General features: G+C 48.6%; 2 protein-coding genes across 5 annotated transcripts in view; one reads left to right on the top strand and one right to left on the bottom strand.

Annotated features, from left to right (window-relative positions):
• Nucleotides 1-13,268, top strand: part of LOC144111279 (THAP domain-containing protein 11-like) — a 230,762-nt gene that overhangs the window by 23,749 nt on the left and 193,745 nt on the right. The gene's annotated exons all lie outside the window — the stretch shown is intronic.
• Nucleotides 1-13,268, bottom strand: part of LOC144111269 (uncharacterized) — a 129,205-nt gene that overhangs the window by 34,897 nt on the left and 81,040 nt on the right. For all 4 annotated transcript variants that reach the window (XM_077644498.1, XM_077644502.1, XM_077644499.1 and 1 more), the window contains exon 2: nucleotides 6,582-6,694. The gene's annotated coding sequence lies outside the window, so the exon portion shown is untranslated. The remainder of the gene's footprint in view (nucleotides 1-6,581; nucleotides 6,695-13,268) is intronic.

The following is a 13,268-nucleotide window of genomic DNA, read 5'->3' as shown; positions in this document are numbered from 1 at the left end:
TGGTCGAAATTTCCCGAGCCCTTCACTACGGCGTCCCTCATAGCCTGAGTTGCTTTGGGACGTTAAACCCATAAACACATAAACACTAAATCATTCACCAAGAACCGACACAAGTGGTGTGCGCATAGCAGTCTTTGACGTCGATCGGACGAAAGCTAACTGCCCCGTCGGCACACTTCGCATACAGCCTGCACGGAAAGCCGTCGAACTGAGTCCCTGGTTAATTATAGTATGTGCCTTTGGAGCCGATCATGCGTGATTTGTTTCTGATCTCGGCGGTATTCGCAAACCAAGTACTATACCGAGAACCTATAGCAAACGCCACCGCGTTCGGATTGCAGATCGCCCAGTCGCACAGCTATCGTGGCGGCTGTCCTCTTGTATAGTAGGTGTGCTCATCGCCTCAAGGGGCGCCCACGTCGGGACCTACCGTGTAAAGTGACGGGAAACAAAAAACAATTACGCAATATTTAAGCCATGCTGCGTAAACTCAGTGGCAGCGTGACATCTCGGATCTTAGTGCTCTGGGCTGCACGCCCTTCAGATCGTTATGTCGTCGCCACTGACGTCACAGCCGCGTATTACCGTCCCTTGTACTCGTCAGCGCATAGACCCTGTCACCACTCGTCTGCACTCTAAGGCTAACATGTATCTGAATGCCAACTAAGCCCAGGATAATATTCTAAACGGGGCTACGCTTTGCGGACGGGTTCGAACCCGGGAACTCCGGATCAGTAGGGCGCTCGGCTACTGATCCGGAGTTCCCGGGTTCGAACCCGAGCGCGGCGGCTGCGTTTTTATGGAGGAAAAACGCTAAGGCGCCCGTGTGCTGTGCGATGTCAGTGCACGTTAAAGATCCCCAGGTGGTCGAAATTATTCCGGAGCCCTCCACTACGGCACCTCTTCTTCCTTTCTTCTTTCACTCCCTCCTTTATCCCTTCCCTTACGGCGCGGTTCAGGTGTCCAACGATATATGAGACAGATACTGCGCCATTTCCTTTCCCCAAAAACCAATTATTATTATTATTATTATTATTATTATTATTATTATTATTATTATTATTATTATTATTATTTATATTATTATTATGCTTTGCCCCGCGAACGGGTGCAGCCGTGAGCAACATAGGAGCGAACCGATTTTTCGCACAAAATCGCGAATTTTCTTGTTATTTATTATTCACTAAATTTGAAATATCACTCCCTCCCTTTTCCTTTCCCATACGGCGCGGTTCAGGTGTCCAACGATATATGAGACAGATACTGCGCCATTTCCTTTCCCCAAAAACCAATTATTATTATTATATTATGCGCCAAGAGGAAAACTAGCTAGAAAACAGAAACAAAAATTACTCCGCTTGTCGCACATAATTATGGAGTAATAACTGAATGAATGCTCAATCTTTGTTCCCTCTTATATTGCACACGACTGTATACGCATTCGACCATAATGCAAGCGGGCAACACATCGAAGCGGCGCTTCCTTAAAGGATTGCGTGGTGTCGTGCTGCAGCCGTGCGGTCTAGTGTGGGCCGACATCGCGCGGAAGCCGGTCGTCCTTGTTAATAGTTTCGCGTGCCGCCGACCTCACCGCCAGCGCGGCTCCGCAAAGACCTGGATCCATCCTCGCCCTCTGCACGCGAAAAGTTCATCGCCGTCAGGCCCCGCTGACTCCGCGAAGCGGCCTGGCGTTACGCTTCCCACCGCGTCACCGCTGCTAGCTGCCCCGCGCCGCCACGGTGTGTAAGTGGCGTGTGACTCCCTCCGGATGCTTCAATGAGAAAGCACGGCAAAGAAGATGCGCGGCGTATGAACGCTTGCTTCTTTTTTGAACTTTTCCTCGGCGAAACATGAAGGCCGCACGAAGCGGCGAGATAACGTGAACTCCGCGTGTACGGTTGGAACAGTCGTTACGCGGCATAGTGGAATCACTCGACTCGCAACGTTGCTCCACGTTCGGTTATTCCGTTATGAGAGAGTTCCTGAACGTGTGAAATAGCCGAAACGGAGATTGTGCCTTTCGCACTGATGGTTATCTCCATGCCGCTGCACAAATGAAAATTTTGTTGGGCCACCACCTAGCCTCGGAGCTTGTGGTATAGTCAAGATATTCAACGTGTTTTTTTTTTTCGTACGCTTACGTAACGAGCTCCTTGAAAATAAAATAAGGAAGTGGCGGTGAGGGAATGCTGCCGAGTGTGTCCAAATGAAAAAAAAAATCGGTCAAAGGCAATCCTGAGGTATTCAACTTCAACTGCCTGTCTCTGAGCCCGCGTCATCTTTATCACCATCGTTAGCAAAAAAAAATACATCTCCCACTGAACCTCCAATGGACCTTCTCCTGCGCCGGCCGCGCTCGCGCTATACCAGCAAACTTCCTGACCTCATCTCTGTGTCTAACTATCGCCGCCCCTGCGAAAGCAGCGCCACCTGGGGAAAACGCCGACGTTTTCTGTGTGAAATCTTGGAGAAAGAAGCCTCAATTTTCCGGCAGCACCAGACACCTCCCCAGCGTACCCTCTTGCTTACGGGTCTGCCACCCACCCTTAACCCACTCGCCGCCACACCCGCGACCCAAACCACCCCCGCCCATCTCAACCCTTGAGAAAAATTCTGTTGCCACCGTGAAGTATTGGCTTAGAGTAAGAGAATCCATTAGAGTAAAAGCATCAAAGTAGTCATCGAGGACAAATCCAACTGCTTTCCCAGCTTTCTAGCATCAGCCTTCATCTTCGTCCTGTCAGCTTTCCTCCCTGTTGGGTTTGCTCTGTACCTTCAATGCAGTGTGTATCACACGTAGTACACATCGAAAATTTTTCAAAAAAGCTTGCGGGAGTATGGATGCCACTGCATGGTGCGAGTACGCAGAGAAGCCGCTATATAGAAGGGAGGCAAGAATGGGTTCAAACTTCGCAGCTAACAAAAATTTGCCGGGAACTGTATACGCTAATTTTCGTACATTACACTCAGGCACTTGATGAAATCTACAGTCCGTATACTAATGCTATAACGTTGTAGGGCCAGCTTTGTGACAACGCTTTGAAGTCTATGGACGCCAGGCCCCTCTCGGAGGATTTGATCCTCGCCGCTTCGCCAGATAGTTTGAAAACTGTGCAGGCAACGCGAGCGCTCTCACGCTTTTTAAGCGACACGGACCTTGCCTCGCATTGTGATGCTAGAAAGTGTGCCCTGTCTTCCCTTACGGCGCGGTTCAGGTGTCCGCCGAGATGTGAGACAGACACTGCGCCATTTCCTTTCCCCAAAAACCAATTATTATTATTATGCCTTGTCTTTTTATCACCTGCCTCTCTTTTTTCCCCTCTTCCCGTTCCCCAGTGCAGAGTAGCAGGCCACATATTTATTTTTCAGGCCAACCTCTCTGCCTTTCCCATCAATAAACCCCCTCTCTCTCTTGTTACAACAGCTTTCGTACAGTGAGTTAAAAAAAAACAGCCACAGTGGGCCGACCTGTAGTTACGTGTACTTTTTGAGTTTCGGTTCACCAGCAAATGGCGAGCCCAAAATCCCTTCACGGAGAGAGTAATCATCCTTCACGCAAGATGGCCTTTGTGCTGCGGTTTTTCTGCATCGCGTATGTGACCGACCACTGAGCAGGCCGGACCGTATAGTTACGTCTAGTTTGAGACGTTCGCTTTCCGCAGAGATGACGAGCGCGTAATAATAGTTTTCAGTATACGGAGATAGTGGCCATCATAACCGCGCGGACAACTTTCACGGAAGGCGCGTTTGTTCCATGCGATTGTCGGTGTGGGATGCGAGCCATTAAGAGCGGACGAGATCCAAAGTGGACAGAACGCGACAGAGCCATCTGCTGGGCAACTCGAGGGGGGACAACGGTCATTCGAGTGTCCGCGGTTGCGTCACGGAGCGCGGTTCTTCCCAGCTCTCATTTAGGCGTGACAAATCACTTAACGACCCTCGGAGACCAACCAACAGAGGAGCCTCCTTTAGAAACAAAACTGGCCGCGAGGCGTCTCTATGCGTGCAGCTGAACGGGCCACCGCTCTGCTATACTTCCTCCGAGGGAAAGCAGCATATACATAAGTGACGACGTAGCAGGGAGCTGTCAAGCAAAAGTGATGGTAAACATAATTGTACCCCAACGTGCGAATACGGGATTGCGTGTAAACCTACAGCGATGACGTACTTAGGTACCAGCGGTTAAAAGGATATTCCGGAGCCCTCCACTACGGCACCTCTTTCTTTCTTCTTTCACTCCCACCTTTATCCCTTCCCTTACGGCGCGGTTCAGGTGTCCAACGATATATGAGACAGATACTGTGCCATTTCCTCCCCCCCCAAAAAAAACAATTATAAAACCAATGAAAAGGCAGAAAAAAATAATCGAGAACGGCTGCAGAGAATGGGTTCTTTGCTTGTTCCGCGTTTTCGCCTTGAATAATTTGCACATATAGGTATACGCACGAGTGGGCACGCGAGCGCACTGAACGATGAAGCAAGCGTCACTCAAAAATAAAAGAAAATAAAAAAATTACAGTGGTGTGCCACACCATTTTTATAAAGGGGATTTTCATTATACACTGCACATGGCAGAAATTTCAAATTATAAATAACACCAATGTAGAATCTTTTGGAAGCCACAGCGGCATCAACGTACCAACAAAGGAGGTGATATTTTTGTCACGGACGCGGCGCTATTCAGAGTGACGGGTCCTTCCTTCACTTGTATATTTTAGAAATCAAACACACACACGCACACACACACACACAAAAACGCGAATATCGCAGTTACCCGTCCCCAGCACAGTCGGACTCCAGAGGTTAAACTTTCTATTTCACGCGTGTTTCTGTACAAGCCACCTCTAGGTACTGCTGCGACCGTTCTTTCCATTGGACACGCGCTGTCGAGGAAGCTGTCAGATAGGAACGCTTCCGTGTTTGCGTTTATTTATTTTTCCACGGGTCAAATGGTCAGTGAAAAAAAAAATGAAAAGGAAGACTAGCGCCTAGGCTACATTGTGTTCCATTGAAAAAAAAAAGAGAAAAACACCATGCAGCTTTGTAAACAATAGCAAGTCCCGCTGCGGTATATATAGTCACCCCACAGTGCGCAATAGAAACATTGTAACTACATGCAACATCATATGAAACGGTGTGTTTGTTAAGCCAATTATCGGTTCCGTTCCATATGTTGCGTATAAACGCTCCCTAAACCCCACGCAGCTTTTAACACCAGGGGCTACGTAAGCGCTTTTAATATAGTTCGTCACAATGCTTGAAGAAGACAGCCCCGAACACTTCTGAATCGTGCCTAGCGCTCATCGCACGCTCATTATATAGTCCTGAGAAATTAAGTATCAACTGCTACAACTTTAAGCTGAATATAGAATCACCTTAAATTTCCTCTTGTGCGTACCTTATGACACTTTCCGTTATCCACATATCCCCCTGCGGTGCCCTTTTGAACGACACGTTTTTGTGAGATCACTGCTTTCGTAGCTAGACCACTGCGACCCAGCCATGAAGCCAACATGAGACGGAATATGATAAAACTTAAAAAGCAAAGCACCTCACAGCTTTTAGCCCTACCTTCGCACTGTCGTTTGCTTGTATACAGGAGCGCAGAGAGCGCGTACAGGATTTGAGCTAAGTGGCTGTATGATTTTCGAAACACTGCACAGTCTACACCGATGTCTACGCAAGGTCCATTCCGCTCACTTATTGGTCAAACACTCGTCGGCTAGCCGACTGCCACACCACTCGCGGCACTCAGATGAACTGGTCGAAGCTGCTCATATTACATGTTTACGGTGAGGAAAGAAAAAAAGTCGCTAGAAACCGCATATGGTTGAAAGTCCAGCTCGCAGGCGGCGCTTCAATCAGCTAACCTCCTGAAGCTGGCCGCGGGTCAATCCAGATTTTCGTAACTCATAGATTTGCAACTGATGTCAGTGCACGTTAAAGATCCCCAGGTGGTCGAAATTATTCCGTAGTCCTCCACTACGGCATCTCTCTCTTCCTTTCCTCTTTCACTCCCTCCTTTATCCCTTCCCTTGCGGCGCGGTTCAGGTGTCCAACGATATACGAGACAGATACTGCGCCATTTCCTTTCCACAACAACCAATTATTATTATTATTATTATTATTATTATTATTATTATGATTATTTATTAAACCGAAATTCTTACCCTTCGGAGGAACACTATAGATAAATGCATGTAGTTGCCCTCTTTATTGGCAGACGACGAAGCTCTAGCCTACAGTACTAAGGGAGTAATTACTCATTGGCATCCACCCAAGCGAAGCCATACGGCTGCGCTTGGATGGAGTAAGGGAGTAACGAGTAATTACTCCCTTATTACAAATTTACTCCACCTTGGGGGCTTCTCCTGAACATTTGACCAGCCTACAGTACTCAACACAGTTTTCCAGTGAGGCAAGTTATACGGCGCGTCTCATACACACGATGAGCTAAAGCTTCAAAGAAAAGCTTTCATGGCAAAAAAATAATAATAAACTTAAGAAGACGGCTAGAGAAAGCATAAAACGGAGAAGACAGAGGGGGTAAGAGCGGTCGTCATCACAGACGGGGGACTCACCTTGTTGGAGGCCTTCAAAGGAGGAGCATGGACGCTTCCGCCAGCGACCGAGGTCGCATCGTGTCCGACGCGGTCACGGGCTGTCAAAGAGCGTGGAGGATGGTGGGGGCGGCCTGGAGAAATAAGAAACAAGGAGAAAAAGAGAATTTGAGTCTTCGGGAGTCTGCGCGCAAGAAAAGGTGCTTTTGACACGCTGATTCAGACAGTGCAGGCGTTTTTGAGCGCTGTCCTTTTTTGTTTGTTTGTGTGTGTGTGTGTGTGTGTGTGTGTGTGTGTGTGTGTGTGTGTGTGTGTGTGTGTGTGTGTGTGTGTGTGTGTGTGTGTGTGTGTGTGTGTGTGTGTGTGTGTGTGTGTGTGTGTGTGTGTGTGTGTGTGTGTGTGTGTGTGTGTGTGTGTGTGTGTGTGTGTGTGTGTGTGCGCGCGCGCACGGAGTGCTAAAAAAAGAACCAGCTTTTCACATTAATTTTTTTTGTAAGAGGGTTTGCTGGCCTGCAGTCTTGCTTTCCCTTTGTCTTCGCAGCATGTCTAGAGGAAACCCTCCAAGGTAGAACAGGTTTTCTAGCGTTTTCTAAAATGATTTGCTTTAACATTCACCTGCGAGCAGCTGTTGGGCTGTAAAGGAAAGGTACATACATGCAGGTTTTCGTATGACTGAAGAAAACTCTGTCCCAGTCCGGGCATCGAACCCGGAACTACCACACCTGTAAAGCAGTTAGTATACTGTCTCGTTCCAGTTACCATATACTGAAGTCCGTATACTTCCGTGCATTCCGCAGACATACCCGCATCTAACGCGAGCACGCTTGACGAATTTCCAGGCAGATTGAATACATAGGTTCGGTTTATAAAAGCAGCCTATTCTTGATTGCCACACAACATATGTTCGTTGCGTGAACATACTCTATGCGCGTGTTACTTTCTAAGTGTCAATGTGCAACGATAGACACTACAGCAGGTGCCCATACGACTTGCGCCGATATCCTATGTTCGGCAGGAAGCGTAGTCAAATATATGGCATCTATATGTGGTGTTCACAGACTTTTGCATCAGTTAAGATCGCAAATAAACTTCTGAAAATTTTAATGAATAAATAATGATGTTCTAGTTCGTTGATGCTTAGATTTGTTTGGATAGGAACTAAGTTGTATGTTATTTTCGTTTTTGGTGCAAAGATGAAAGATGAAAAACACGCGCTCTTACATTGCTAAGAACATTGTTTGAAAATGTGTTGCAGCCAATAAATAAATAAATATTTCACGCACGAGGGCGGACGCTCGCACACACGCCTTGTTCGTTTTATAGCACAAAAAAAACAAACATTGAAGCGGGCGGATAGCCGCGAAACATAACATGAAAAGGGCACCAAGCTACAACGTATAAACACAGGCGCAGGCCGCATACTATACATGCGGCCCGGCCGAAACCGCACGCCTCACGATAGTCGCTCCGCGGCAAACTCCCCATGGCGCTGACCTCAATTATCACGCAGCCGTGAACGCCATAGCCTCCGCCATGAAAACACACACAGTACACGCTTCGCTAACGTCCGTTATACGCTCCCGAAAAGCTCTTGGCGCATTTTTTCCCACACGTCAACTCACTCTTGGCGCTCGCTGCGCGTGACGTGGTCACGGTCTCAGCACCCCCCCCCCCCCCCTGCCAAATCGCCCCCCCCCCCTCTCTCCCAGCGGTACAATAGATTCACGCTTCAATTGATATTCCCTTCCTGAGCACGCACAACATCGTGGCCTACTCCGCCCACACGTACACAAATACTCACTGTGCAGAGAATGCTCTACTATATATAGCTGCCACTGTATGTATGCCCACATCAAAGATCCCGCGCCCGCGTGGTATTCAAAACGTGGGACATGCGTGAGCATTTATGCTATACACTGAGGAACACGTAGTACAGTGCGACGGCAAATGGAATGCAAGATACAGTGCGCCTGCGCCCAAAGTGGTCTATATGACTTCGCGCTCCTGTAAGTCCAGGGCGTCGGGAGAATGCGTTAAACGCGGTCTTCGTCTTGCTGCCTGAGCACTGTTATAAAACCCTAATTAAAGACAGACAGAAGGAAAGAGGTGGAAAAGGAAAGGCGCGGAGGTTAACTCTAATGAATACTCGGAAAAGCAGCGCGATGAACAAGACACAGTTGGAACCACTAAAGGCAGACGCTGACTGGCCTTGTTTCATACTCCCCTCACTGGCCTGGTGACTCGCCATTCTCTCAGCAGAGACACGTGCACGATGGGTCGGTTGCCGTGAGCACAGATGGCCACGTGCAGCAGCACGTGGATGCAGCAAGCAGCCACGTGCTGCGCCACGTGGCCACATCTTCGAAGCCTTGTTTTTTTTTCTTCAAGTTTCACTCTTGCCAACCATAAAAACGAAACGATCAAGAGGTTCTGGCAGACGGTTCTTTCTTATTCTTTGTGAGTGTTTACTCCCCTGCCGTGGTCTTGACGAAACGCTGCCCGCTCCAACCTAACCTCAACTTTTTTTGTCTCTCAGTATGGTTTCTCGCATATCAGGATTGACAAGTTTAGCATTGCTACAACTGTGTAGTTTAGTTGGGTTTTTTTTCACTGTTCCTCTACCTGTGTTATAAGAGTTTTATGTACGTTGCGATCTCTATATTTGGTTATGGTTTTGTTCGGTTTATGGCGGTTTAACGTCCCAAGGCGACTCAGGCTATGAGGGACGCCGTAGTGAAGGGCTCCGGAAATTTCGACCACCTGGGGTTCTTTAACGTGCACTGACATCGAACAGTACACGGGCCACTGAAATTTCTCCGCCTCCATTGAAATGCGACCGCCGCGTCCGGGATCGAGCCAGCATCTTTCGGGTCAGCAGCCGAGCGCCATATAATAATAATAATTGGTTTTTGGTGGAATGGAAATGGCGCAGTATCTGTCTCATATATCGTTGGACACCTGAACCGCGCCGTAAGGGAAGGGATAAAGGAGGGAGTGAAAGAAGATAGGAACGAATAGGTCCGTAGTGGAGGGCTTCGGAATAATTTCGACCACCTGGGAATCTTTAACGTGCACTGACATCGCCCAGCACACGGGCGCCTTAGCGTTTTTCCTCCGAGCGCCATATCCACTAACTATTTTTGCTGTTCCATTAAGCTTGTCGCAAGTACCTTCTTTAGGGGGCGATAAGGTCGCATAGCCTCGTTAACCATTCTGACAGTATCCCCCCTCCCTAAAAAAAAAAACTCACGCAATAAAAAACGCGACGTTTCGAACAGTTGCCCACCAAGTCAGCGAGCACATGGGTGAACGCTTGAAGTCCCGCGATCGCGCACAGCTTGACGTAATAAGCGCGCACGTGCCTGTGTTTTTGCGTGCTCCGGCGCACGCAGATCACGGAAGCGAATGCAGCGCCGCGGTCACCCGTGCGGCCTCCGAATGTAGGTCTCCGTGTTTCTTCTGCTTTCAGGAAACTCTTCTTCCCGTTGCGTGCAGAACGCCGTTAAATCCGGTAATAGCGTTTGCTTCTGTGAGGTTACGTCTACAGTGATGGATTATTACGTTCGGTTCAGTCTTTTTTCCCAGACACTAACATGTCCACTGACGTGCTCAAATACGTTAAACACTAGCACCCACATGTCTGGGTTGTCTTGCTTTTCCGCATAGAGCAAAAATTTGTAACTCATTTCCTGCTGGCACTCGCACGGCAAGTTTGAAGGAACGTTTGACGGAAGTAACTAGCGCCATCTCTCGCCTGCCAGTAGCGCACATCGCGTAATTCAGTGGGGATATTTTATTCTTTTAATTTAGAGAAAACTAGAGAGTACTGATAGATTCTGCGCGCGCATGGTGATTATCATAGCCGACCCTTCCTTCTCGCTGCGACATATGACCTATGAAATACTTCTGGCGCTCATACCAACTACTTCCGCCGGCCGTAGAAAATCAGTGGGATGTTCCAAAAATTCGATATACCCGCGATGATTTCGAGAGTTCAGCGCCACGCGACGCGCTGTGGCAGCCGTGCGAACTAGAACCGTTTGTGCAGACTTCATGGACTTGCGTCGCTGATGTGCTTGCACTTCATGTTTCTTGCGTATGCCCCTTCTTGCCATAGGTTCGTGCGAGTCTGCAATACGTGAAGTTTATGAAACATAAAAAAACCACATGTGACGCCACGTTAACTTAACGTGACGAGTAATTATTTTCTCCCTTAATGAAGTGGTTCGCGATGTTGCAGCTTACTGTGCTCTTAGATGTGCGTAAGCATGCGCGCTTGTCTGTATGTGCAATCCTTCCTGTTTCTCGCACGCCTGAGCGGAATACAGAGGCGTGAACGGTTGACGCTGACCATCGCTGACCTACCTCGCAGCAATTAGCACGAACTGCGCACAAGCTAGACAAAAAGAAAACAAAAACAACCCGCCGACCTTTGACAACTATTGGCACCCAGCGACAGGCTCGCGCGCGCACACACACGCTCGCACAGCGGCTTTCACATAGGAAAAACCGCGAAAGGGCACACGGAAAACAGGAGCTCGTGGTCGCATGCATATTTATGCGCGGAAATGCAGATGGGTGGCCTGCTGTTGTTGCACACGCTCCATGGTTGCGTGTGTGTAACATCGGCGACCTTGCGCGTATGGCGTCCTGCAGGTGAGATGGGTGCCACTAGGTGGGGTCAGTGTCAGTTCACGCAGACTCCCGCACGGGCCAGGCTTCGGCTCCCACGGGGTCAAGACCTCCACACATTTGACCAATAGAAAGCTTTCAAGGTAACTGCGTTCATAAACACTGAATATCGCATTCCAAAAATGGACCCGACCTGTGCCACTGTGGTAACGCGAATAGCAGAAACAGGGTTGTGTGACATGCCGGTGCCAGTCAGAGTGTTTAGTAATTCTGAGTACGGGTGTACAGGATGTTACACTCGCATTAGTGCCGCGGTTAAGCTCTATTCAACGCTCCCTGTAGTACGAGTGACGTCATGCGTGTCGTCCCCCATTCTGACCAATCAGTGTGACGCTTTGCGTCACAATCAGTTCTCTTTGTCTAGGATGCTGGAGAGGGTTTTGCAGAAAGGCGTCGAATCAGATGGATGCCTCTCAAATGCCCTCCAGTGTCTCCAGCACTTACGATTCACAAACAATTGTGTACTTAATTAACATCTTAACCACACATCAGTCACACAAGCAGCAACACCGCGCTGAAGGCTTTCGCCTCACCGCACTTTAGTTCAACAAAGCGTTTTGTTGGCTTGCTAAGCGGTTGTTTCCAGCAGATCAACTCAATCAATCATGATGTCAAAATGAGGGATCTCCGCTTGTGTGCTTGAATGACCATGGTACATAGAGAAATAAAGGTCTCAAACTTGGTTGTTTACGAGGTGCTGTACACCCTCATACGTAGAGGACTGTGCTGGACCCGTGTACCGTTAAAACAGGCCTGGTTTTCACGTCACTACCGGAGTTCTTTTCGCTGGTGGTACGAAAAAAAAAAAACACTTCCGCGGTGATATGCTGGACGAATCAGGTCGGCCAAGGATGAGTAAAAGTTTAGATGGGCCTGCCTTCATACGTCCGGAGGATGCTCTCGGCTGCGTGCAGTTGCGACGTTGCTGTTCATATAGCGTCACAAGGCTGCACCAATTAAGGGCAGTGTAGCGCAATTTGGTAGCGCCATTATAACGGTGTTCCTCTTACGGTATCACGCGAACCACTGCTTAAGTTTTGTATAGCGACGTCTGCGAGGCGTGAGAGCATCCTTGTTTTCGAGCGAGTCTGCGGGACAAAAGCGCGTACACTGTAACAGCAAGCTCGTCGCACAGAGCTGGTTCACTTACACTCGATGAGCTAATCGATGATAGTTCTCGACTACTACAGTTCACAAACGAAAAACAGAAGGGAACGTCCAGCACGAAGATGAACGTATAAAGACCTAATGACAGTAAATGAAACGTAGTCGGACTGCGGAGTTGAGGCGATTCAATCGCAATTCTCGCATGTTTTTCTCAATAATAATTGGTTTTTGTGTGGAAAGGAAATGGCGCAGTATCTGTCTCACATATCGGCGGACACCTGAACCGCGCCGTAAGGGAAGGGATAAAGGAGGGAGTGAAAGAAGAAAGGAAGAATGAGGGGCCGTAGTGGAGGGCTCCGGAATAATTTCGACCACCTGGGGATCTTTAACGTGCACTGACATCGCACACCACACGGCCGCCTTAGCATTTTTCCTCCATAAAAACGCAGCCGCCGCGGTCGGGTTCGAACCCGGGAACTCCGGATCAGTAGTCGAGCGCCCTAACCACTGAGCCACCGCGGCGGGTAAAGTCGAGGCGATTCAATCGCAATTCTCGCATGTTTTTCTCAATAATAATTGGTTTTTGTGTGGAAAGGAAATGGCGCAGTATCTGTCTCACATATCGGCGGACACTTGAACCGCGCCGTAAGGGAAGGGATAAAGGAGGGACTGAGAGAAGAAAGGAAGAGGTGACGTAGTGGAGGGCTCCGGAATAATTTCGACCACCTGGGGATCTTTAATGTGCACTGACATCGCACAGCACACGGCCGCCTTAGCATTTTTCCTCAATAAAAACGCGACCGCCGCGGTCGGGTTCGCGATTTGGTTTTTATAAAAAAGGTGGGCATCTTTTCTGAGCGAGGAATTTTTTTTATATAGGAAAGCCATATTGCCGCCATTACCTTCGTG

This window comes from Amblyomma americanum, chromosome 11 (genome assembly GCF_052857255.1).
Source record: "Amblyomma americanum isolate KBUSLIRL-KWMA chromosome 11, ASM5285725v1, whole genome shotgun sequence".
NCBI lineage: Eukaryota > Metazoa > Arthropoda > Arachnida > Ixodida > Ixodidae > Amblyomma > Amblyomma americanum.
The sequence above is the reverse complement of the archived record's forward strand: the minus strand, read 5'-3'. Positions and strand labels throughout refer to the sequence as shown.